Raw genomic sequence first — 23,910 nt, forward strand, 5'->3', positions numbered from 1 at the left:
ATTCAGATCACAGACTTTCAGACCTGTACAGTTGTAAGACTGGATAAACTGGAAGAACTGGAAGAGAGGGCAACTCTCTGAGAAAACAAAGGAAATTAACATTTGAACTCTCTTGCTATATTACCATCCCCATTCGAGACACGATCACAGTTGATCACCTCCCAATTTACACATCATTCCCTCAACTTCTGTCCCCAGTAAGTCTGGGACGGTGATCAATGCAAATTCCCACTGTGAACTCAAGTTTACATTTGAAAAGAGGTTTCTGCCTTGGTCTGAGTGTTTAAAGAAGACTTGTGGCAATTTGTAACTCAAATTAGCCTGTGATGCAGAGTGTATGCAGGCACTACACATCATGTATTTTATATTGTCAGGTTCGCATCTTCTCTCTATATTCCAGAGCATTTGATCTTTTGTATTTATTACCTTTGAACTGATTATGTAATTGGCATGATACATTTACCTGACATAATAAATTGTTACATTTGATTTTATTCTGACTGACTCTGAAATGGTTTTCCCAAGTAGATTAAACGGATTTGTATTTTACCGCAAGTTTTGCGTCAGATTAGTGACGACTAATATTTTGGCGCTAATTCAAGTGTACATGTTTGGCAAAGACAAGAAGTGAATTTGCGTTTAAGGCAGCAAAAGTGCTGCTTGACCAATAACCAATTGGCAATCAAACTTAAATTCGAGGTCGTGATAAAATGGAGTCAGATATAAAATGGAGTCAGATATAAAATGGAGTCAGATATAAAATGGAGTTAGATAAAAGCTTAAATGGAATTAAATTACTTTGCCATGCGGAAAGACAGTAACACGCAGAGACCTTCACCCATTCTGGCAGAAAAAATTGTTGTGATGTTGATGTCTAACATATTAAAGATTTCTGTGCCTTTTGTTTGCCTCCATATTCAGTTGTCAGTTTTTGCATCTAAATTTCAATGCATTTGTACAAAGAACAAAATAAAACTCAAGTTTAAAGATTTATATTGTTCAGGGTTTAACTGATTAATCAGCTGAATGCTTTCATTCCTGTTCTAGACTCTCTAACTGCAGTGTGACAGAAGAAGGTTATAAAGCTCTGGCTTCAGCTCTGAGATCAAACCCTTCACACCTGATAGAGCTGGATCTCACAGGAAATGATCCTGGACAATCAGGAGTGAAGAAGCTCAATCATTTACTACAGGATCCAGACTGTCAACTGAAGACACTGAGGTGAGACGGGATCAAATAACTAACTAGATTTTTTATTTGAGGCTAAATATTCATTACAAATATATTATTTTAGCTAAACAATTAGCTTGACAATTAGCTGCATCAAAATGATTAAGATCAGATCAGATGCTGCAGGTTCTGTCATGATGATGATAAACGTCAACACAGTTTAGTTGTGATACGAGCTAAAGGTCAAATAGACATTATGGGTCAGTATATGGGCTGATATTCTGGAGTATACCTTGATAATTGAAATGCACAATTTTATTTTTGTGCACACTTCTCATAAAAATTCTAGATAACCTTTTAGTGAAATAGTTTTCTGAACACAATTGTTTTCCATCAAGCCCAGATTGACTTCATCTCTCTACAGCAGGTCTATGAGTCTCCAGATGTTCACAAACATGCAGTTTCACAAGCCAGTTTTCTCTGTGCTGACGGTTCTCACTTCTCCTGCTTAAAAAACAGAAATATCTTAATTTCACACTCTATATTCATACTGAAAACCATGATCTAGTAAGCTTTTGCCCTTCTGCTCTGTGAGATGTTTCTGTTCTTATGAGTTTGCTTTAGGACTGAGTGTTGCTCTAGTTTATTTTAAATTTATATTTATTTGTGTATTTAAATGTTGAAAGAATTTTTTTTATCGTATCAATTGTTTTTGTAATGCAACAGACATATAGTTGAGAACTGAATTGACTCTTCTGCAGGTTTTTGAGTCCTGCTGCAGAGGAAGCCTGTCAGTATGTGAATAGAGTTGTGGGTAAAAACCTGTTTCTCCAGAAAGAGCTGAATCTGAGTAAACATGAACTAGGAGACACACGAGTGAATCAGATCACTGCTCTACTGCAGGATAAACACTGTCAACTCAACACGCTGATGTGAGTATTGCTCATTTATTTACAATATTACTTTACTTTTAGTAGTAATGTTAGCTGATGATAATATTTCCTCACTTGTTTGAGTCAGAGCAGTTTTTTCCTCAGCGTCACACAGAGCCACAACAATTTAAAGTAATAAAATTAAACAGCAAATTAAAAACACAATTAAAATGTGATATCAAGCTTTAAATATTTGGCTAAGACAGACAGTTTGATCATGGGTCAATAATTATTTCAGTTACTGTAGATGCAGAACAATGTTTTTTGCATCAAAATCAGAAATGTTCATAACCGCTTTCAATTCAAGGTTTGTATTTCCCAAAATGTAAAATGTCTAATTTTGGTGCAGCATATACTGTAACTTGTAAAAATTGAACAAGTGCATTTTAACCTGTTAACCTGCAACCCCACTTTTGAAAAATCCCCAGAAATAACATACCCAAACTGAAACAGATACAGTTCATGATCCCTTTGCACTAAAAGCACAAGTATGATCTCATTTGAAAGCTGACACCTGGCAGTTTATTTTAAATGTAGAATTAATTATTGCCATAATGAAAAAAAAATAGTTATAAATAGCTTCAAAATTTTGTAAAGTTATTAGAAATTTATTTTTTCATTTTCATTTTCATTACCTGAAAATAAAATTGAAGTTGGCACTGTAGCAATCTAGAAATGCACTACAGCTAAAGCCACATGTCTGACCATGTTATATGTAAAATCTGAAGATAAGTCTAAAACTCTGTATTTAGTTAAATGTTTTTCAAGATCATGTCATATGCCTTTATTTTGATTAGACTCTAAAATGCTACTGATGTTTATTCGTCATCCATTCACTCTTTTGTCTCTATTGTTTTGTGGTGCAAACGAGCCCCATTCAGTGTCAGTCTCCCCATGCACACATTCACACCTCTCCAGCCTGGTTATGGCTCTAAATATGCATTTCTTTTGTCTGCATTATAATTACTAATGACTGGCTATTCACAGGCTATTCATAGAGTTTCAATTAGAGATGCGCGGTTGGCGGTTATAGCCGCGGACTCGGGCAGATGACGTGATGAAAAATAATATTTTAATTAAATTCGGGCGGGTGGCGGGCGGTTGAACCAATCAAATCAAAAATATATGTATACATTGTTAGATATTGTTATCTGATATTGTTATCGCTTTTGGAATTTTTTGCAAAGCACACTTTGAAATAGTCAAATTTTCTCGCCTATGCAGAGTCTATGCAGACTGCTTGTTATTATCAGAGATGGTAACACCGGCGAAGGAGGTACGTGACAAAAACAAAGGAAATAGAAGGTTATCCATACTTTTTTTCTTTTTTTTACCAAAACGCTATAAATCCATACATTTTTTTCCAAAAATTGATGGTTTGTCTTTTTAAAAAAGTCTTTTGTCATTTACTTTTCGTGTTTGCATTTATGAGGAAAAAACAATGTTACGTGACAGTTCTCCATTACGGACTCTGAGAGCGGCACTAAAAGACATTCAAACTTTCACAGAGACCTCAAACAGAAAGCACAAAGCCCTTCTTTAAAGCGAATTTCGTTTGGTATTAATTGTATCTTAATTTTAATCCATGTTTCATTAACTAACCATGTCCTGGATTTAATAATTAAAAAGTAAATAGGCTATCTTGATTGTATAGGCTATTTTTTCATTATAAGTGTAAAATATTAGGCTGTGTATACCGACATGGATCAATTATTAATATTAGATTTCATCTGTCTTTTGTAGGCATAAGGATGGCGCACCAACGAAAAAGCCTAAATGATGTGCCAAAATGCGTTTTCTATTAGGCTACAATGAAAATAATGTACAGTAGCCTATCAGATAAGGTCAGTTTTGCCAAAACACGTTTAATTTAGTCTATTTATTTATTTAAATTATTTATTTATTTATTTATGTCCCTGTGCGCCGGTCGGAGACGGAGACCACTGCTGATATTTGAAGTAAGAACTTTCTAGTCTCGCGGCTGTCATCAGCAGCGCCTTGCTCCGTTGGTGCGGATGGATGGCGGACGGATGATGAGTTTTGTGATGCGGTTGCGGATGAAATAATAGCCCATCCGCGCATCTCTAGTTTCAATCCCTAATTTATTTTATCAAAGTTCTCACTGTATCTAACTGTATCAAGTGCCCTTCTGGAATAAAGAAACATTTCAGTAAGCATTCCTATTTAGAAAAAAATCATAAAAGAATAACAGTTAGATGGCAGGTGCACCTAGAGCTAGCTAGCATGTTAGCTTAGCACACCATCAATACATGACAATTTATGAGATTAAAACCATGTTTGTGCTCCAAACTTTTTTTTAACGCAAGTCGAGTGTTTTAAATAATTATCTAATTTGGCTTCAGATGAAAAAATCAGTCAGAAAATATACTATTTTATAGTATTCTGCATAATGATAGTCTATATGGATTAGCATTACATTATAAATATAATCTATTATTATGAAAATACCTGGCATGGCTTGAAAAACACAGGCAAATCAAATATCATTGCAATCATGTTTATTGTCTTTAAAACATCTATATCTGCATGTTACATCCATTACAGCGATCTCTGTTTTAGGCATGTGCCGGTATCACATTTTCATGCTGCGATTAATTGAGTGAGCTTTTATCACGGTATACGGTATTATCTAGGGGTGGGGAAAAAAATCGATACTTAGATGAATCGCGATTCGGGACGTGGACGATTCTGAATCGATTCACAAATGTCAAAAATCGATTTTCAAAAAAAAAGAAAAAAGAAAAAAATCTAATAACGTAACATTGAAGGAACGCAAAAGGCGGAACTCTGAAGCGGACGTGCAGTGCGCGGACAGTCTGTGGCGTGCACATAACAGAGACGCGCACATAACAGACGCATGATGGCTGAGCGCCAAATCCGAACGGCACCAGAGAATGTCTTCGTTAAAAGCTAACGTATGGAACATTGGCAATTTCATTGTGATCTATTTAGTATTTTTTTGTATGAGAGCTAATTTCTGTATTGTTTAGTTTTCACATCAATATGCTGTGTAAACCGATCTGATCTGTATGCAATATGTGCAATGCCAGTCACAAAAAGTTACATTTTGACTCAGGGACGGACTGGGGCTAAAAAACAGCCCTGGACTTTCTCCCAAATAGGCCCATCATCCGGCCATTCGCCTCTAGCCGTGTGGGACAGACACTAGCCAGGATGTCCTGATACTATGCCACAATACTGTAGCCTATCAGACAAGGTAGCCTATTCACAGCAAGTAAATTCAAAACCAATGATGATAATTGGGGTTGTGTTTATTAATGAAGCCTCAGCCTTCAAATAAAAACAAAAAATGTACAATGCCATAAAATACAAATAATGAAGTGTCACTGGCTACAGTAACCCCAAATTACACAAACTTGTAATTATAAAACTTATAGTTACTATATACCAGGGGTCTCCAACCTTTTTGTGTGCGAGGGCTACCTCAAGGGATAAAATAATCTAGAAGGAATTTTTATCTGTTATAATCCAATATTTATTATACATAACATGGTGAAGCTTTTTTACTTTTCACCATCATATGGGAATTAATAATATATCTTGATATTCTGGTTATTCTGGATATTCTTAAAAGCGTTTAAAAAAAATTATGAAAATTTATTGATTTTTTTGTTGATTTTCTATAAACCTATTGTACGTGTTATCAAAAACAGTAGCCCAAACATTTAGTATAAATATACATTTAAAAAAAAAAAAAAATAAATAAACTGCCATAACTTCTAAACAAAACATTACTGCATTACATTTAATATATTTATACAAGACTAGCCTATATTAATATAACAGCATTTTTAATATGAATACAGGCACATTCTGAATACAGGCACATTTCTGCCAAAAAAGTTTGTTTTACTAAAGTTAATTCATAGGCTTTAGTGTGAAATGTCTTCTAACTGGTTTGTTCTCGGAACAATGTTTCGCCTGTTTTTTTTTTTTTTGTTGTTTTTTTTTTGCGTCAATATGTTGAGAATATCAGCGCTGTTGTTTCATCTGTCTTTTTACAAGCTTAAATCACATAGTCATTTGTGGTTTATAATAGAGATAGAGAATTCTGCGCTGAATTTAAATGCTTCTTAGTGGATCGCACAGCTAATTATGTTCGCGTGATCGAGATCAGCTTTGTCCGCGATCGCTGTTTTTTGAGCCGAGCTGATAATGCGCTGCTCAGATCAAACACGTTTTGTTCCGCTTTTCAAGCGTTTGCCATTTGATGTTTCTCATATGCAACGCAAATGACAGCGTACAATCAAAGAGAGTTGGGTAATTTTGTTGAGGCAAAAGTTCAAATTGAAACGTTTAGTTGAAAAGGTCGCAAAATTATGCCATTTATTCGAAGTCTGGAACCCCGACGGCAAGTTGGGGCTATTTATAGAATGTGTTTAACGGGCACCACGTTGGAGACCGCTGCTATTCAAATATAATGTAAGCAAATTTAAAAGTGCAGCCTTATAAAACTTAACTTTCTGTCAGTGGCTATAGGCCGACTCTTCTTCCTCAGTTGTTGTTTTTTACACGTAGCATAAGTGATCATATTAGTGCCCCTGCTGCTGGCTGTTAATACTGCTTTATTAGACTTTTTTTTTTTTTTTGTGACGGCCCTCGGTTGGACGGCCGTTCTGGACTTTTCCAGAACGCACAGATTGTCAATCCGTCCCTGTTTTGACTGTAAGTTACTCTCTGCAGAATGTTCATTCACTTGCTATTTTTGATTGTGGTATACAGCAAACATTTCAAGTCATAACTCTTTATTATTTAGTTGTGTATAAGTCAATAGCGACTTTGTATGTTACTAATTATTCAGAATATGCATAAGTCCACAAGCATTATACGTTATGATAGCTTCTGGTACATAATTCTATATTTTTGAACGAAAACTGTTTGTGAATTTGCTACAGCAAAATGTTTTGTTTTTTTTTTTGTCTGAAGGATTATATTGCTCATTGGAAATAACTAGAGGATGTTGGTTATAGTCTATTATTAAATGCTAGAGATTCAGAATATGCTGAAGTTTGTATTAATTTACTACAAGTACGCTGCTAGTACAGGCACACGTTTATTTTCCTGTTGGTTCTCAGCAATGTTGGGACATATGCTGGCAAATGTAACCTTACAGTTGACTTGCCAAATCACTTCCATTTGTTTTATTAATACAATTAATATAGGAAGTATTGGAAGTAAGTTCGTTATGGGTCATCATAAATACTTTGCTTTAAAAGTACTGTAATGATTATGATTCGATGGATGGTGCGTGACGTCATTGTTACGGACAAACACGGAAGGATTTATGGTTTCTGGAACACCTGTGGACGATGAACGATAATTGGGGACTTTTAAAATGGGGGTTGTCGGACACTGAAGAAAAAAAAGAGACTGATAAACTGTGTTTTTAACCTGCTGGGTTCACAAAGGGGATCTGTGGCGTTCGTGGTTGGCTAGCACCACCGGCGTGAAGAAAACCGGGGTCCCACTTATTGGCCTGGAGGTAGACAGTTGGGGGGAAAAAGAGAAAGATAGGGAAGTAAGTGTAGGTGGACCTGGCTGGTTTGAAGAGACCTTCCTACCATTAATGTGGCGAGGAAGGTTGAGTCCTCTCAGTGACGGCAGGGTGTCGTCGGACGTGGACAGGGAAGTCCGAAATTATTTTAATCATTCTATATGATCTATTATGTGTGTTGTGTTTAGCCCTTGGTGATTATTGCCTTCATGAACTGTATGTTGATTGCCTGTGCTGGTTATTCTATCTAGGCATGTGATTGGAGTTTCTAATTAAGTGTGCTTTGTCTGAGATATCACTATAGTTTGCTGTGAATTTGGAATGAGTACTTGGTTCCCTAACAAAATGTGTGTTCACGGTTTAATGAAATGAGATGACCAGTATATGTAATCAGGATATTTGAGTGAGCGAATGCCATACGGCTGCTATTGTTACTAATAAAAAGTGTATTCCTTTTGTAATCCCTGTTTTGGAGTGTGTTTGGTGTGCTCCCCCCGGACCAGACCGGGTTAGAAATTAAAGGTGGTGGCAGTATAGGTCTCAAGCCGCAAGAAGGCTTGCCAGTGGCCCCTAGTGGTGGCCAAAAATCATTACACTGGTAGCAGCGGTGGGATAGAATTGTAAAATACCCATAATTTTTTTTTTTTTTTTTTTTTTTTTTTTTTTTTGGGGTGTTGTTAAATTATTAAAATGGAGCACACTGAAAATGCACATTCTAGTCAGGAATTGTCTGCTGAAACAGCTATGGGTAGGACTGCTTCTGTTAGTAGTATAGTGAACCGTCCTGTGTTCATGCCAGAGACATTTACAGGTAATGGGCGTGATTGGTCTGATTGGTCCCAGCAATTTGAAATGGCTGCAGAGGTGAATAATTGGAACAGGGATTTAAAATTGAAGTTCATGTCACTTTTGTTGTCTGGCAGAGCAAGAGATGTGTTCTGTGGTTTGACCCTAGAAGATCGTAGTAGTTATGCTAAACTTAAAGAAGCGTTGAGTAAGTGTTTTGATCCTTGCGAAAGTGAGGATTGGAATCGTGCAAGTTTGTCAGCTAGGCGACGATTACCAGGGGAAAGTGCACGTGAGTTTGGTAACGCTTTGAGGCGATTAGTAGCCAAATCCTATCCAGTGGCTAACTGTGATACTCAAGATTTACTAGCACGTGAGCATTTTATTGCACATGTTGGAACCGGTGATCTACGAATACAGCTCCGTAGTGCTAGACCAGTTACATTAGAGGCAGCCATAAATTTGGCTTCTGAATTGGAGCTCATTCGAGAGTTAGAACGTAGTCAGATGACACCTGAATTGAAGGTGCGCGGAGTGTCTAATAACAATCCGAATGATACCCAAATGGCTATATTGCTTGAAACTGTGGAGAGTTTGCGTCAGGAAGTTAGAACTTTACAGGTGTCTGTTCAAAATCTTACTAAGACTCAAGTCAATAATGCCTCTTTTTCTAGGGCTCCTTCCCAGTCTGAATTACAAGGTTGTAGTCGGGGCCAAAAGGGTCGTGGCGATGTATGTTGGGAGTGCGGTTGTGATCGCCATTTGAGAAGAGAGTGTCCTTATGTACAGGGAAAATAGAGGGGGCGAGTAAAGAAGGTCAAATGCTCGCCCCCCTCCCTGATTATACGACTGGCCTGCAAATTAGTGTTTCTTGTAGTGAACAGGGTGTTGGGGTGTTTTTATCAGCTAAAGTGGGAGGGGTAGCCTGTGAGTTGTTGTTAGATACCGGGGCTCAGGTGTCGGTAGTGTCTAAAGAATTCTGGCAAAAAGCAACAAATGGGGGCTCTGAATTAGTGCCATTTTCAGGGAAGGTGTCTGTAGCTGATGGGGGACAAATGAATATTGTGGGAAAATGGTCAACGGTGTGCCAGATAGAGGCGTTGGCTTTGGCCACAGACTTCTTAGTAGCTGATATACCTTTACAGGAGATCATTTTGGGCACCGACTTCTTGAGGAAGTTTGGTGCAGTAATTGACTTAAATGCACAGTGTTGTAACTTAATGGGGAAGAGCCTACCGCTACAATTGGGTAATGTGAACAACAAGACCAGGACTGTATCAGTGAGGCAGGATGTGATTGTGCCCCCAAGAACTGAGGTTATAATTCCGGGTAGTGTTGAAGGAGTGGGGCTAGAGTGTATGGAAGGAATGCTGGAACCTTCGGATAGATTAGTTACTGAAGTTCTGGTGGCCCGGGTGTTATGTAGTTATGTAGTGTGTTACATAACACACGTGCATATACACCTATAAATTACTCGCATATACATGTATACTATTGGATGTTCAAAATACATATATGAAATACACGTGCACACTAATATGAAATCCATACCAATACATATTATGTTAGTAATGAATGCATATACACTTGTGAATAACTTGCATATACATATAAACTTGACGCACGCATACACCTATAAATACTCGCATATACATATAAACTTCCATGCATATACACCTATAAACACTCGCACATACATATAAACTTCCATGCACATACACCTATAAACACTCGCACATACATATAAACTTCCATGCATATACACCTACGTACACTCTATTTGTTTTAGTCATCTAACATGCTGCTGGTCATTAAATGGTTTAAATGTAACGTTCTGTGACACAATTGTTCTCCTGTTTCATATAAAAAATAACCTGCTCTGTCTTGTTTGACGGTCTTCGTGTCCTCTTTGCTCTGCGATTTTTCTCTGCGTGAGAAAACGGATGTGTGGCGTGAGCGTGTGAAGAGTCTCGCGCTGAATGCGTCGAGTTGGCAGCTCTGCTTTTAGAAGCGGGATGGATCCGGATAGATCGGCGGCGGCCATAGACTGTAGGCCGCGCATTCCTCCTTCCACCATGCTGCTTCTCCATGTGGGGACTGTTTACATTAGAGTAGAAGTGCACACCGGCCGCATGCTTATACACGTGGCGATTGTTTACATCAGAGTGCGCACGTGTTTCGCGCAGCATATACACAGTGTTTGTTTAAGCAGTTGATGGAAAATAAGCTATAATGCGCGTTCTAAAAATCTAAATTCGGATCTATTATTTTTCACGGTATTTTGAAGTGCCCGCGATAACAATATCGTCTATATTCATTAAATTTTTTTTATCGCATTACCGAATACCGGCACATGTCTACTCTGTTTAGCTGTGTGTGTATCAGTGACATCCTGGAATGTCACATGATCATGGCTCTTCTTCATGTTACATATATGGACTATTATTGTGCATGTAGCGCCCTCAGGCTATTGGTATGAATTGAAAACACAGTATATAGAGTACCAAGCGCTCATAATGATTACATCGACGCATTTGGGTATAAATTCAATAAATATTATTCCTGTCTATAGAAATCTGATGTAAACCTATGATAATCTTTCCATATTTCTCAAAATCTGCACATTTTTGAGCTAAAAGCCCTGAGGGACGTTGTTTTGTCAAGCGCTGTCATGACAGTTTTTTTCTGAATGGGAGCAGCTGACGCTCATAATTCATATTAAAGGTATCGACTCATTTTTTCATTTCATAACTCCTGACATAAATTAAGAAGTTTCTCAGAATACAATAGTGGTCAAATACTGAAACTTGAGTCTTATATCTTTTTAATGATGTATAGTTAGTCAAGGTATAACATTAAATCTGATTGTAACTTTGAACAAAAAAAAAAAAAAAATGCTTCAGTGCGCGGGCGCACTGGCAATGGTTAACAGGTTAAAAGTCTGTGATCAGTATCTGCCTGTAATAAGATCCACTGAACGCTAGTGATGGGCGCTTTCGAAACACGCTTCATGAAGCTACGAAACCTTTATGAATCTTTTGTTTCGAATCAGTGGTTCGGAGTGAGTATCAAACTGCCAAAGTCACATGATTTCAGTAAATGAGGCTTAGTTACGTCATAACTTAGTGTTGGGTCCTAGTCCTTGTCGAGTCCGAGTCAAGGCCAAGTCCTTAACAATTGAGTCCGAGTCCAAAGAGGGCCGAGTCGGACTTGAGTCTGAGTCCTTAACGTCCGAGTCGAGTCCACAAAGATTTAAAGGCCGTGTTGCAGGTTTTTTTTTTCATCGAATTTGTGCTATTTACTTGTTGGTAATAAACATTTAAACTGTTATCCATTGTATTTTATGTCGTTGGGTATCACAAAGCGGAATATAATACGAAAAAGTAGAGCGGTTTGCAACGACTCTCCTTTCCCCCACAATGCCATTACGTCACGTTGGGGAGAGAATTTACCAAAGCCCGCGGCCCGCATTGAGAGTGACTAGAGAGACGAGTAGCAGACGAGAGTATTCAGATAACGTTAGCGCAGATTATAGATAAATAAATAGATATAGATAGACAGACAGACAGATAAATAGATAGATAGATAGGCTAGTATAGAGAGGTAGGCAGACAGCCAGATAGCATAACGTTAGCAATAGCATAGATAGCTAGCAGCTAGATAGATAAATATATAGAAATATATAACGTTAGGTAGATTGACAATGGTGAACTACTGTTTGTGCTGGGTGTAAAAACTCTGGATGCTGAGTGAGGCACGTCACATCTGGTGCGAGGTGAGCTCCTCGACCAGCGACCAAAACACACTCACTTCCCTACAGCACAAGCTTTCCAGCGCAGTTTCCATGGGACGGCACCGCCGGCGCCCAGACAAGCACCTGCCAAACACAGCGACAGACATGCGGCGGCTAAGTTTGCAACAACATTTTCACCGGAGGAAGAGATAAACGCTTAGAAACACCCATATAGCTAGCATGATGCCTTCTATTTCTAGATGAAAAGAAAAAAAAAGTGTCGTTATTGTGCACTGCTGCTCGTAGACTAGCTCCAGTGCTCATTGCTGCGTTGTTAAATGATAGCAACTCACCAGAACACTTCACCAACTCTCCACTCATTCTCCTCGGACCATGCATTTAATTATTAAGTATTTACGACATTGTGGTGGCATTCAACTCGTAAATACGATCTATACGAGATGACTTTGAACGCACCATAATACTAGGCTGAGGCTACCTTTCCTCCACTTCTCCCCAACGTGACGTCATCACCGAGTTGCGTAAAAAAAACGTTAATACCAAAAACGTAAAAAACTAGGCTTTAAGGCCATTTTTGGGACATTTTAAAAATGATATACATATCTTGAGTGATTTATGTACCCATTAATCGACAGTGGTTGTTAACCTGCAACATGGCCTTTAAACAATTTGAAATTGACCTTTTACAAAGACCCGCCCCTCTTAGTTACTGTTGCTACGTACAACAAGCCATTCCGCTCTCACTTCACATGTTCTCACACAGTGAAAAATATATTGCGGAGCAAAGAGGACACTGACAATGCGCCAACAGACAAGACAGAGCAGGTTACTTTTGGTATGAAATAAAGTCTCAGCTTTCAAATTTAGTAATTTATAGGAAATTCAAACAATAAATACTGTTTTGATGGTGCTTTAATGTGTAGGCCTTAATTCAAGCAGCATGTTAACTGATAATCTTCTAGTTTTAGCACAAATTAAACATGACTGAACACCAGAACTGCAAAAAGAAATCAATACACATCATTTTTCAAGTTCAAATCCACTGACTTTAATCTGCATTATGATTGGTCAAATCGCCTGTCAATCACATTCCGGCGAAAGGTCTCACTACTGAGCTCTTAAATTAAAGGAGCTATATGTAGTTTTCAGCGGCCTCTAGCGGTGATGTTTCAGATTGCAACCAATATGTTTACAAGCGCGTGCTCTTGCGCGTGCTCGAACTCATGAGCGAGCACTCTGGGTACCGGCCAGACTGAGACGCAACACACCGGAGAAAGCATTACACAACATGCTGGAAACTAAGGTAAACTCCCACTGCAACGTTACAATAATAGGCTACTTTTATCAGCTTGACGTTGAACTAATGCTCCATGCTCGTACCATAAGTATGGAACCCTAGTATCAACCGTGCCAAATTTTGCCACTGCAAGCACCACTTCACATTTTCTTCAGGAAAGGTACATTCTAGGTTTGTAGATAAGGTTTCTCCATGATTCAAATGCCCTGCCGATGTTGTTCCGTGTTTTTGTCCGAAGTTGATCCGATTCACGTCTGGCCTTTAATACGAGCTTCAGCAGAAAAAAAAATTCTTTTTTTTTGTTGTTTTTTATCAATATGTGGAGTTTGTGTTGGAGTCTGTGTTGTGCTGGGAGCAGGTCGTTTCTTAGTGTTATCATACATGTCATAAGTTGCAGTGCCGTCGCTGTTGAGTGCAAAGTCAGTAGACGAGGCGAGAGGCTCGGGAGCGCGCGTGCAGGTCACGCCACTGGATTTTGCGGTAAATCCGACCCGGCACCTTCACATAAAAATAAGAATACTTGCTTTCCGAGGTAATAGCAAAACCCGCAAAGTGGATCATTTTAATGTGAGATTACAACCCCTTCACACACAGGCAATAAAAAAAGGATTCATTTTAGTAGAAAAACTACACATAGCACCTTTAATATTTTAAATCTTACAAAATGATTGCAATGTATAGTTACAGTCATACTATCACCTACTGTACATCTTTCAGAATCTGCAAGGTAATGCTCAAGAATGCAACACGATGCATTAAGAGCCAGGGGGAAACTTTTGAGCAAGATGATGGTGATGTTTACATTTTTCTTATTTTGTTTGACATGCTAATATCTTATTTAGCCTCTGAAGGGCAAGATTAAATTTATGAATGAATTTTTAAACAAAATAAGAACAATTTACACCAATGATCCAGTTCAAAGGTTTACACCCCCTGGCTCTTAATTCTTCCTTATTGAGCATCACTGAATGTTTGCAGGGTTTGTAATAGTTGTGTATGAGTCCTTCAGTTGTCACCAGTGTGAAAAGATGGATCTCACAATCATAGTCACTGCTAGTAAGGAGTCAAATACGCAGAAGATGCTGGAAAAGCAAAGAATGTGCAGGAGCTGGAGGATTTTTCCTCATGAACAACCATTAAAAAAAAAAAAAAAATCTTGTGGATCATTCAGGTTCATTCATTTTACACACAATATTAAAATCAAGCCTATGTAATTTGTCTTGCATTTTGGGTTTGTATTTTTTCTTGTGGACTAGGCTATTAAACATCTGTTATGTGAAAAAGCTTTTTCAGGGCAGTACTAAATAGAAACAATGTTTTTATGATCCTTCTTATTAAAAAAAAACATTTTGGAGATTCTGCAAGGTGTATGTAAACTTATGACTAAAGTGTAAATGTAACAAAAACAAAATGTTGCTATGGTTATCACGTTTTCAGGTTGCTATGTCAATCTTCGCAATTTCATGACTCACAGGACTAAAATTTAGCGGATCACTCCCACATTTAAATGCAGTTATCACTCTTTATAATTTCAATAGCGCTCCCTTTAAGCCATCACTTACTTACTATGGAGCTATTCTTGTGCCAATAAAAATGAACGTAGCTTTTTAAGAAACTAATGAAAATATAAATTGAAACTAAATAAATTATCTCTAAAAGAAAAAGAATAAATCGCAGGCAAATTTTTTGACTTCGTTTTTAATACACTGCATGTTTTGCTAACTATTTCTCATATTTCAATCGCTGATCTGAAATTACAAATGCGCTTCCAGAGTTTTCATTTACGCTTCTGAAGTTTTCGTTTACACTCCCAGAGTTTTCCTTCGCCGTTCTGACACATTTCTCTCGTGGGGGCGGGGCTAGTAGCAGTGTGTTCTCATTGGTTATTGAGCTTTTGATTGACAGCTTCTTCACCTGGAAGTGAAGACGTCAGTGGTGTGTTTATGTGTGGATGTGAGCGTCTGTAATCGCAGCTTTCTATTTCATTTTAGTGATAATTTATGTTTGTTTTTTTAATTTTATCTGTATTTACCTGCTGCTGCTACTACTTAGTTACTACTACTTACTACTCACAAGAGATCTATTCAGTCTATTCAGGTGTAATTGCACATTAAAGTACTGTCTGTATATAATACTTAAAATATTGTAGTGTCCAATGTTTTCAGAGAATATTTGTTTATTCCTGATGATTATTTTGCATGTTAGGCTCTGATTAGGTTCAGCTGTTACAATTTAAAGAGAATACTAGCAAACGTGTGTGATATATTCAGCCGTCAAGAAAGTCAAACTTCAACCAGGTAATCAAGGTTGGCAGCCATGGCCATCACACTACTCACTGTTAGCATGATATAGCCTACGTTTACACCATCAAAATTAATGATCACTTAAATAAGAGGAATTTAAACAAAATGAAAATTACAGTCGTGGCCTGCTGTCAGATTTTGTATTGATAATTATATTTAGTTATTTCATTTAATTAACATTTTCATTTAATTTAAATATATTTTAACAATCATCAACCGTTTCAATCGTGACTTATACAACCAGTTAAATTAATGTAATTGAAAATATGAATTCAAATAAATGTACATTCTTTATTGTCACTAAAGCATATACACAAGTATCAGAGTGAAAGTCTTGGATGCAATTATGGTGTGACCGGAAAGACCAGAATCCACAAAACATTAACTGCATAATATACATGCAATGCACAGTATTCTCATCATATACATTACTATACAAAATGCACAATTACAAATACAGAATACATTTGAAAAATTCATATACATTTTAAATGTTGCAATGATTCTTTAAACAGTTCCTGTTGCAGTACAAGTAACAAAGCAGTGACTGGACACAAGCAGAACAAGGATAGTCCACCCAAAACATGAGCATTCTCTCATCATTTACTCTCCTTCATGCCATCCCAGATGAATATGACTTTTTTTCTTCATATAAACATAGACAAAGATATTTAAGGAAATAATCCATCTCTGTGAGTCCATAATGCAAGTGGATTGTAACCCATGTATGTAAGATTTTTAATAGTTAAAACAGTTTACATTATTATTATTTTATCTAGCGTATTGTTTGACTTCAGAAGGCATTGATTCATCCACTGAGGTCGCATGGATTACCGTCACGCTCACTGTGTGTGGTTTTTAAAGCGTCTTTAGGACTCGCAGAGATGGATTACTTTCCTTACTTAATTCGTGTTTATCTGTAGAAAGAAAGTAAAATGCATCTGGGACAGCATGAGGGTGAGTAAAATAAGAGAGAATTTTAATTTTGGGTGAACTATCCCCTTAACATTCATTTGCTGTTGGTATGCTAATCCAAGATTAGCATAGTTTAATAAGAATAAAGTGAAACCTTTTGTGTACTTGCGAACTATGTTTGTTTTAATCTAGAGGAAATTGAAATATTTGCTATATTAAAATAAATCAGGTGTCTGAAGATCAAGATCCCAGTCATTCAAAGGTGATGTGTCTGAACAAAGTAAGATTATTGTCTGACAGGGACAGTGGATCTCTGGTACTATCACTCCATCCTCTGTCAGCATCAGAATTTTGTTTATGGAAAAGTTGCTCCACTCCCTGGAAAATGAGAGAAGAAATGTATTATAATCTAACAATACAAACTGCTTTGAACTCCCCATACAGTAACAATTTGCAGACTTAAAATATTTATTATATATACAGTATATTTAAGGGATTTTACAGTACTAAATATTTACCTCGGAGTCAAGCAGCATTTATCATCTGTAATACTGTTGTGTAACCAGTAGATGGCTGTATTGCCCTATATATAAACATATGGATGTGTATTCCCTAGTAGCTGGATGTTTTCAGTCATAATTACTTGCATGTATTAAGTTTTTAATTTGGACATATATTTATTATTAAAGACTATTAAAGATTTAACATTTGTCAAAGAAATGTTCATTTGAAGTGCACTTTTTTCATTATTATTAGTCAAATATGGACACAGAAAAAGCAATTTGTTACTCATACTAGAATAGATACATATAATAGCTTTATCAGTCATCTTTATCACACAAAAGTAATCAGAATAAATACTGCAACCAGGGCGATACTTCAAAATAATTGAGTGTTTACATATTACGAACAGAGACGTGGTCAAGTCGTGTCTCTCCTCTTTCAAAAACTCTGCATCGCAAATTAATCAGAAATTGAGGAATTCAGCTTTAAAAAGCTTTATTGGCATGGTAAAAAAGGCTTTACATTGCCAAAGTTGAATCAGGCAGTGATTGACAGCACTCTGGTCCTATGGCATCAGTCATTGACTGATACTACTGTACAGTACTCTAGCTCAAAGTTGTTTGGGGTGGCTGGGGGGAAATATGATCTAATCGAAGCAAATATGATCTAATCGAAGACTGTAACCGAATGTAGATAAACAAGTCTAGGTTAAATCAAGTCAGTTAAATCAAGACAACACAGCTCAGCTGTATAATGTTATGGGCTCTCTGAGCTCTAAAATGCCTCTCCACCTGAAAAAAGCCAGTACTGCATTATAAATAGTATTAGTAGTATTAAAAAAACAAAAATCAGACTTACCACGAGTAGGCTTATCCAGTATAACGTTATCCTCCTGATATAGCGACGATGACTAATGATAAATATCATTTGTCTGTACTATTCCTTCTATAAGAAATCATCTCAACAATATAGTGTAGCAGCAAATAAATACAGATATAAACTTAATATCACTAAAATGAAATAGAAAGCTGCGATTACAGACGCTCACATCCACACATAAACACACCACTGACGTCTTCACTTCCAGGTCACGAAGCTGTCAATCAAAAGCTCAGTAACCAATGAGAAAACACTGCTACTAGCCCCGCCCCCACGAGAAAAATGTGTCAGAACAGCAAACGAAAACTCTGGGAGTGTAAACGAAAACTTCAGAAGCGTAAATGAAAACTCTGGAAGCGCATTTGTAAGTTCAGATCAGCGATTGAAATATGAGAAATAGTTAGCAAAACATGCAGTGTATTAAAAACGAAGTCAAAAAATTTGCCTGCGATTTATTCTTTTTCAGTTTTAGAGATAATTTATTTGGTTTCAATTTATATTTTCATTAGTTTGAGGAAAAGCTACGTTCATTTTTATTGGCACAAGAATAACTCATATGATCTCTGTGTACCCATGAATCATGCAGATTTACTGAGATTGAACAAGTGTCGGTTTAACCTGATCTCTGATCAGTTTTATACATTTGTAGATGTTTTAATTAGACATTAGTATAATTAAAAGGAATAATAGTAGTTAATAATTTCTTATTGGCCTGTTTAGCTGAGCCATCCATAAAATAAACAAAACAAGCGATGAAAATTAATAAAAGAGCACATATTATACAGACACTTGATATTTATTTTATTAGATGATTAGTTAATTGAATTTGATATATTTTACTTTCAATAAAACATTTGTAATGGGTTTGTAGAAGGTGTTTTTATGCAGTTTTTGGCCCGAGTTTTTGTCCAGCGTGTGTCGTTTTGAAACTACACGTTTACTCGTTTAGACTAACGCTTCAAAACAGTGAATCGTTTTGCGAAGAAATTGGTTTAATTGATTTGAAGCTTTGAAAAGCTTTGTTTCTCCCATCACTACTGAACGCAAGTGCAGCTTTATTCAAATAAACGTGAACAAAACTAAAAAAACAGAGACTTGACTGAGAAACATGAAGGTCACCAACAGCAGTTACAGGGAACAAAGCCAGACAGAAGACAATGGTGACATGAAGGCAGGGCCGTACACAGGGTTTTATAAAAACTGAGGTCCCAGAAGTGATGTTGCTGGGGGGGTTCGAAAGAAATCTTGGATTTTCCTGATCTACACGTGCAATTTGAAGGACAAAAAAAATGGATATCAATAGCTTTAAAAGCATATCAGTGGGCAGTAGCATAAATTATGTCATGCAGAAAACAGATTCTTAAACAGGAGAATCAGGTTAAATGTTGCAATGAATGATCCACACTACAAAATTGAAATGCAGAACTTTTATGCTTATTGTTGACGAAACACAATCACTTATTCCAAACAGGAATGAGAAATGATTCAATGATTATTTTGCATAGATGTTGCATTTCAATCAAACGCCAATGCAATCCTTCTGTGTCCAGAGGCATATGAGCAATATGTGTGAGCATCAAAGATCAGTTTCTGCAACTTGTTTCTTTCCTGAATTAATTAATTAGCTTTGATTGATACAGTCTTTGCAAACTGATTATTTCTGTGGGTTGTTTTAAACTTCTAGCGTAAAACAGCTGTTTAGTTTCGCTGCTTACATCATATCTCACACTTTATGACCGTTAACTGAAGCGTTTCAATCTTCTTTTATCCTTTCCTGACCATGTGACTAAAACCCAGATGTGAGACATTAAAACTGACCAATCAGATAATTACACTTCCCCCACCGTACCAAAGGTGTGACAATTCACCCCAAAAGTACAAACATTTTGGCCTACAGGCCTAGATCACTATCAGAAACCTCTGTGCCTTTACGAACTACAAATGATCCTTGTGGTGGAAAGAGGGACTGGAAACAGTAAAGCAAATGTCTTTGTTCATTTCAAATGTGTAGTCTTTCTCTGTGTCCCCTGAACCTGGATATCCCTGTTTATTTGTCAGCAAAAGTCTGCTGGATGAAGCTAAACACATTAGTTGATCATCATAAATCTGATTCATTTTCTTTTCTCTTTCTGTCTTCAGTCTGTATAGATGCAGTATTACAGAGAAACAGAGTCTCATCCTGACTTCAGCTCTGAAATCAAACCCGTCACACCTGAGAGAGCTGGACCTGAGCTGGAATAAACTAGGAGACTCTGGAGTGAAAAACCTCAGTGATCTACTGATGAACCCACAATTCAAGCTGGAGAAACTACAGTTAGTATCATTATACTGTACAGCAATTACAGTGTGGCTGAAGTTTATTTATTTGAAGACAGCAGGGCTTATGTTTCATTGTTTATAGCAGTGCACTTTCTGGGTTTTCCCTATTGCTCACATTTTTATGTGTTTTTATCTAGTTAGTAATTGTTTAATTTCCAGCATTTGATACAATGTACTGATTGTGTACATCCAGAAATCTGCCTTTTCAACAGAGAATAAAGAAGAGAGACGTCAAATAAATAGTTAAAATGAAAGAGAGGAAACAGTGTCTTCCAGCACACAGAACTAGTGTGACTGGGTTTCAGAACAGACTATTGGAAACTAAATGCTGCTGTAGCTCTTCAATAAGATGATCATCATAGATGTGAACTATTGTTATTTCTCTGTCTTCAGTCTGAGTGATTGCAGTATTACAGAGAAACAGAGTCTCATCCTGACTTCAGCTCTGAAATCAAACCCATCACACCTGAGAGAGCTGAATTAAACAGATTCGTATGTTACCAGTAGTTTTGTGTCAGACTGGTGACAACTAATATTTTGGCGCTAATTCAAGTGTACATGTTTTGCAAAGACAAGACGTGAATTTCCGTTTAGGGCAGCAAATGCTGCTTGACCAACCTAAATCTGGGTGTGTCTTACCTCTGTTTTAATTAGTGATGCACCGAAATGAAAATTCTGGGCCGAAACCGAAACCGAAAATTTAGGATGCACTTGGCCGAAAACCGAAACTGAAGCCGAAAATGGCTTCTTTTAAAAAACTTATACATTTTATATATATATTTAAATTGCTTGAAATTAATGGATCTTAAATGAAAAATCACAATATAATAATCAAACTTTTATTAACAGTTACATAACAAAACATACAATATTTTAACAATAAATATAAATAATAATACCAAATAATATTATCCTTCAAGTTTTATGTTCCATTAAATAAAATAGTTTTTTAAAAGTTGAGCAAAAAAAAAAAATCCACAATTTTGGAGATTTTTGCAGAACAAATGTTACATATTGCAACTTTGGTGTCCTCACGTATAGGGCAGGCTGTCACTTTTGTGAAAAAAATCCTGTTCGATTTTTGAGACATAAGTGTTCATTGAATCGTTAGTAAATTGCCTATATTTGGCGTTGATGCGTTTTCAACATAGGCAAATCCACGGACAACTAAACAGGCATTAGGACGAACGTAAAGGGGACATTCTACCAGAAACGTACATTTGCTGTCCTGGCACTACTATTGTTTTATAAAACTGGTGTAATCCACATATTTCCCAAAACTGTCATACAGTGAATTAATTTAGAGGGTTTTACAACAGAATATGTTATGTATTTCATTAAATTGTTTTTTATTTTTGTTTAAAAAACAGTTTTTAAAATTAAGAACCCCTAAAATGTACTGTCCCAGGTCAAATCTCAATTCTATACATCATATAAATTATAATTATACATTTGAAATTCATAGAAAAAACAATACCATAGCACATTTAAGATGTTATAATTTGTATTATTCGATTAAAATCTTCAGTAAAATGAATTAATAATAAATAAATTGATTTTTTAGAAGTGTCCCCGGGTTTCTGTCATGCCCTGTCACACTTGCATAAAAGATTCCAAGAAAAGTGTGTGATATGTCTTTAAGGTCCCAAATCACAGGAAGTGACCTCTTTGCCTCTCATCACACACTGACACCAACCAGAGGTAAGTTCTGTCCTTGAATTTTGTAATTTTAAGCCTTTCTGCATGTTTTTACCTGAGGTCGAGCTACTACGTCAGTTCCTGTCACGCAATAATGTCCCAGAAAATGTATGTCAATAGGTTTAGATTTGGAACAAATTAAATCTTTTGTGTAAATACTCTCTGAAATGTTGTCAGTTTTTATGCTAGCATGCTAAATAGCTGAGTCATAGCTGTTAAAATGTCTGATTGTCAGGCCCTGTCACGTCAGGCCCTGTCACATTTCACGGTGACAGGGCCTGACATTCTGTGACGGGGCCTGATACTCTACATTGCTTGTTTGTAGTGAATACCACAGGTAATCTTCTTGTTTCATTGCAGATGAATATGTTGACTACTGCTAACATTTGTTTATTTATTTATTTTGAATAAACGCCTAATTTTAATTCAAATTCAATTTAATTTTGATGCTGCAAACGCTCATAAATGATAGATACAAATCTCTCTTTTGTCTGTGACAAAGATGAGCTGCATTTTAAGTTGTGTTTTGTTTATAAAAAAAAAAAAAAAGAACAAATGTTTATAACTGTATATTTGCATAATAATGAGTAATCAATGAAATTCAAACAGATTCCAATGGCACCAGTTAGTGCAGCGGAGAGGCAAAGACAGTGTCGGGCCCGTCGAAATGCTGATCCAGATAGGAAGGAGAGGCATCTTCAGAAAGAGAGGGACAGATGGATGTAAGGATTTAATCATTCATGTTTGTAAAAATACATGTTTAGCTGTTTTAGTGACTGTTTTTAAATGTATTTTTCTTGTTAGTGCTGATACAATAAATGAAATGCATCAATTTGTTATGTGTTTTTTAAAAGCTTACATAACTGAATCAGTTTAGTATTACCTGTAAGGATTTAATAGTTAATGATTTAAAGAATATATCTTGAACTCGATTAAAAATGTGTTTTATGTGTTGCTACTTATTCATCATTATTCAATTTTTAAATAAAAAAGATTCAACTGTTAAAAAATGGTTTTGTACATTGGTATTATTGTATTAATTAAAGACAAGTGTGCTGTGTGTATTGTTTCTTCTATTATACAGCTCTTAAGTTACTGATTCAATAAGGAATCTGGGTAAAGATATATGATAACATATATAGGATATATTAATGAATTTTACTTGTAGCCTACACAGGTTTAAAGTGGCTGATAATAGGCCTATTAGAGAATTAAAATACTGTTTACTTTTTAAAATCGAGACTATCCTTTCCCATTGTCAATTGTGTTTGATTAATTTTATTAATAAAGACTTATCCACTATTTAAATACAGATTTTTAGTATATTACTACAAATTATAAACATTTAGTTTTTTTAGTTTTACAGAGAAAATCTGGTCATTTTAATGTAATTCGGAATGCTTGATGGAAAAAATGTCAGTCCTGTCACAACATTGTCAACCCTGTCACACCACGGTCAGTCCTGTCACAAAGTATATTTTAGTCCAAAAATGGCTATTTTGATTATAACAATTATTGAAATGGGTATATAGTGATAGTAAAGACTGGATTATATATTTACAATAATGCGTTGGTAACAAACTTTACCCCAAAAGCCCCTTATTCAACAACATTATGTGAACCTGATGGTCATTCTTTATCTAAGAGCCCACAAAACAAGCAAAATCAGCCTGATAGCTGTGTTTTTTTTAATGAATTATATGTTTCCTTCAATAAGGGACAGATCCTCATTAAAATGATGATATTTGTGCAGAAGAGAGCATATTCTTTAACACACTTACATTATCAGCCATGTCTGTGACGGAGCCTGACATTTT

At 36.3% G+C, this 23,910-nt stretch overlaps 1 protein-coding gene and 1 pseudogene across 2 annotated transcripts in view; one reads left to right on the plus strand and one right to left on the minus strand.

Annotated features, from left to right (window-relative positions):
* prkacbb (protein kinase, cAMP-dependent, catalytic, beta b) overlaps window positions 1-23,910 on the minus strand; it is a 77,372-nt gene that overhangs the window by 16,293 nt on the left and 37,169 nt on the right. The gene's annotated exons all lie outside the window — the stretch shown is intronic.
* Window positions 1-23,910, plus strand: part of LOC308695876 (NACHT, LRR and PYD domains-containing protein 12-like) — a 52,320-nt pseudogene that overhangs the window by 13,067 nt on the left and 15,343 nt on the right. The window contains exons 8-10 of the transcript XR_014032252.1: window positions 1,048-1,221; window positions 1,932-2,102; window positions 20,216-20,389. The product of XR_014032252.1 is annotated as an NACHT, LRR and PYD domains-containing protein 12-like (transcript). The remainder of the gene's footprint in view (window positions 1-1,047; window positions 1,222-1,931; window positions 2,103-20,215; window positions 20,390-23,910) is intronic.

This window comes from Scardinius erythrophthalmus (genome assembly GCF_964197995.2).
Source record: "Scardinius erythrophthalmus genome assembly, chromosome: 9".
Lineage (NCBI taxonomy): Eukaryota > Metazoa > Chordata > Actinopteri > Cypriniformes > Leuciscidae > Scardinius > Scardinius erythrophthalmus.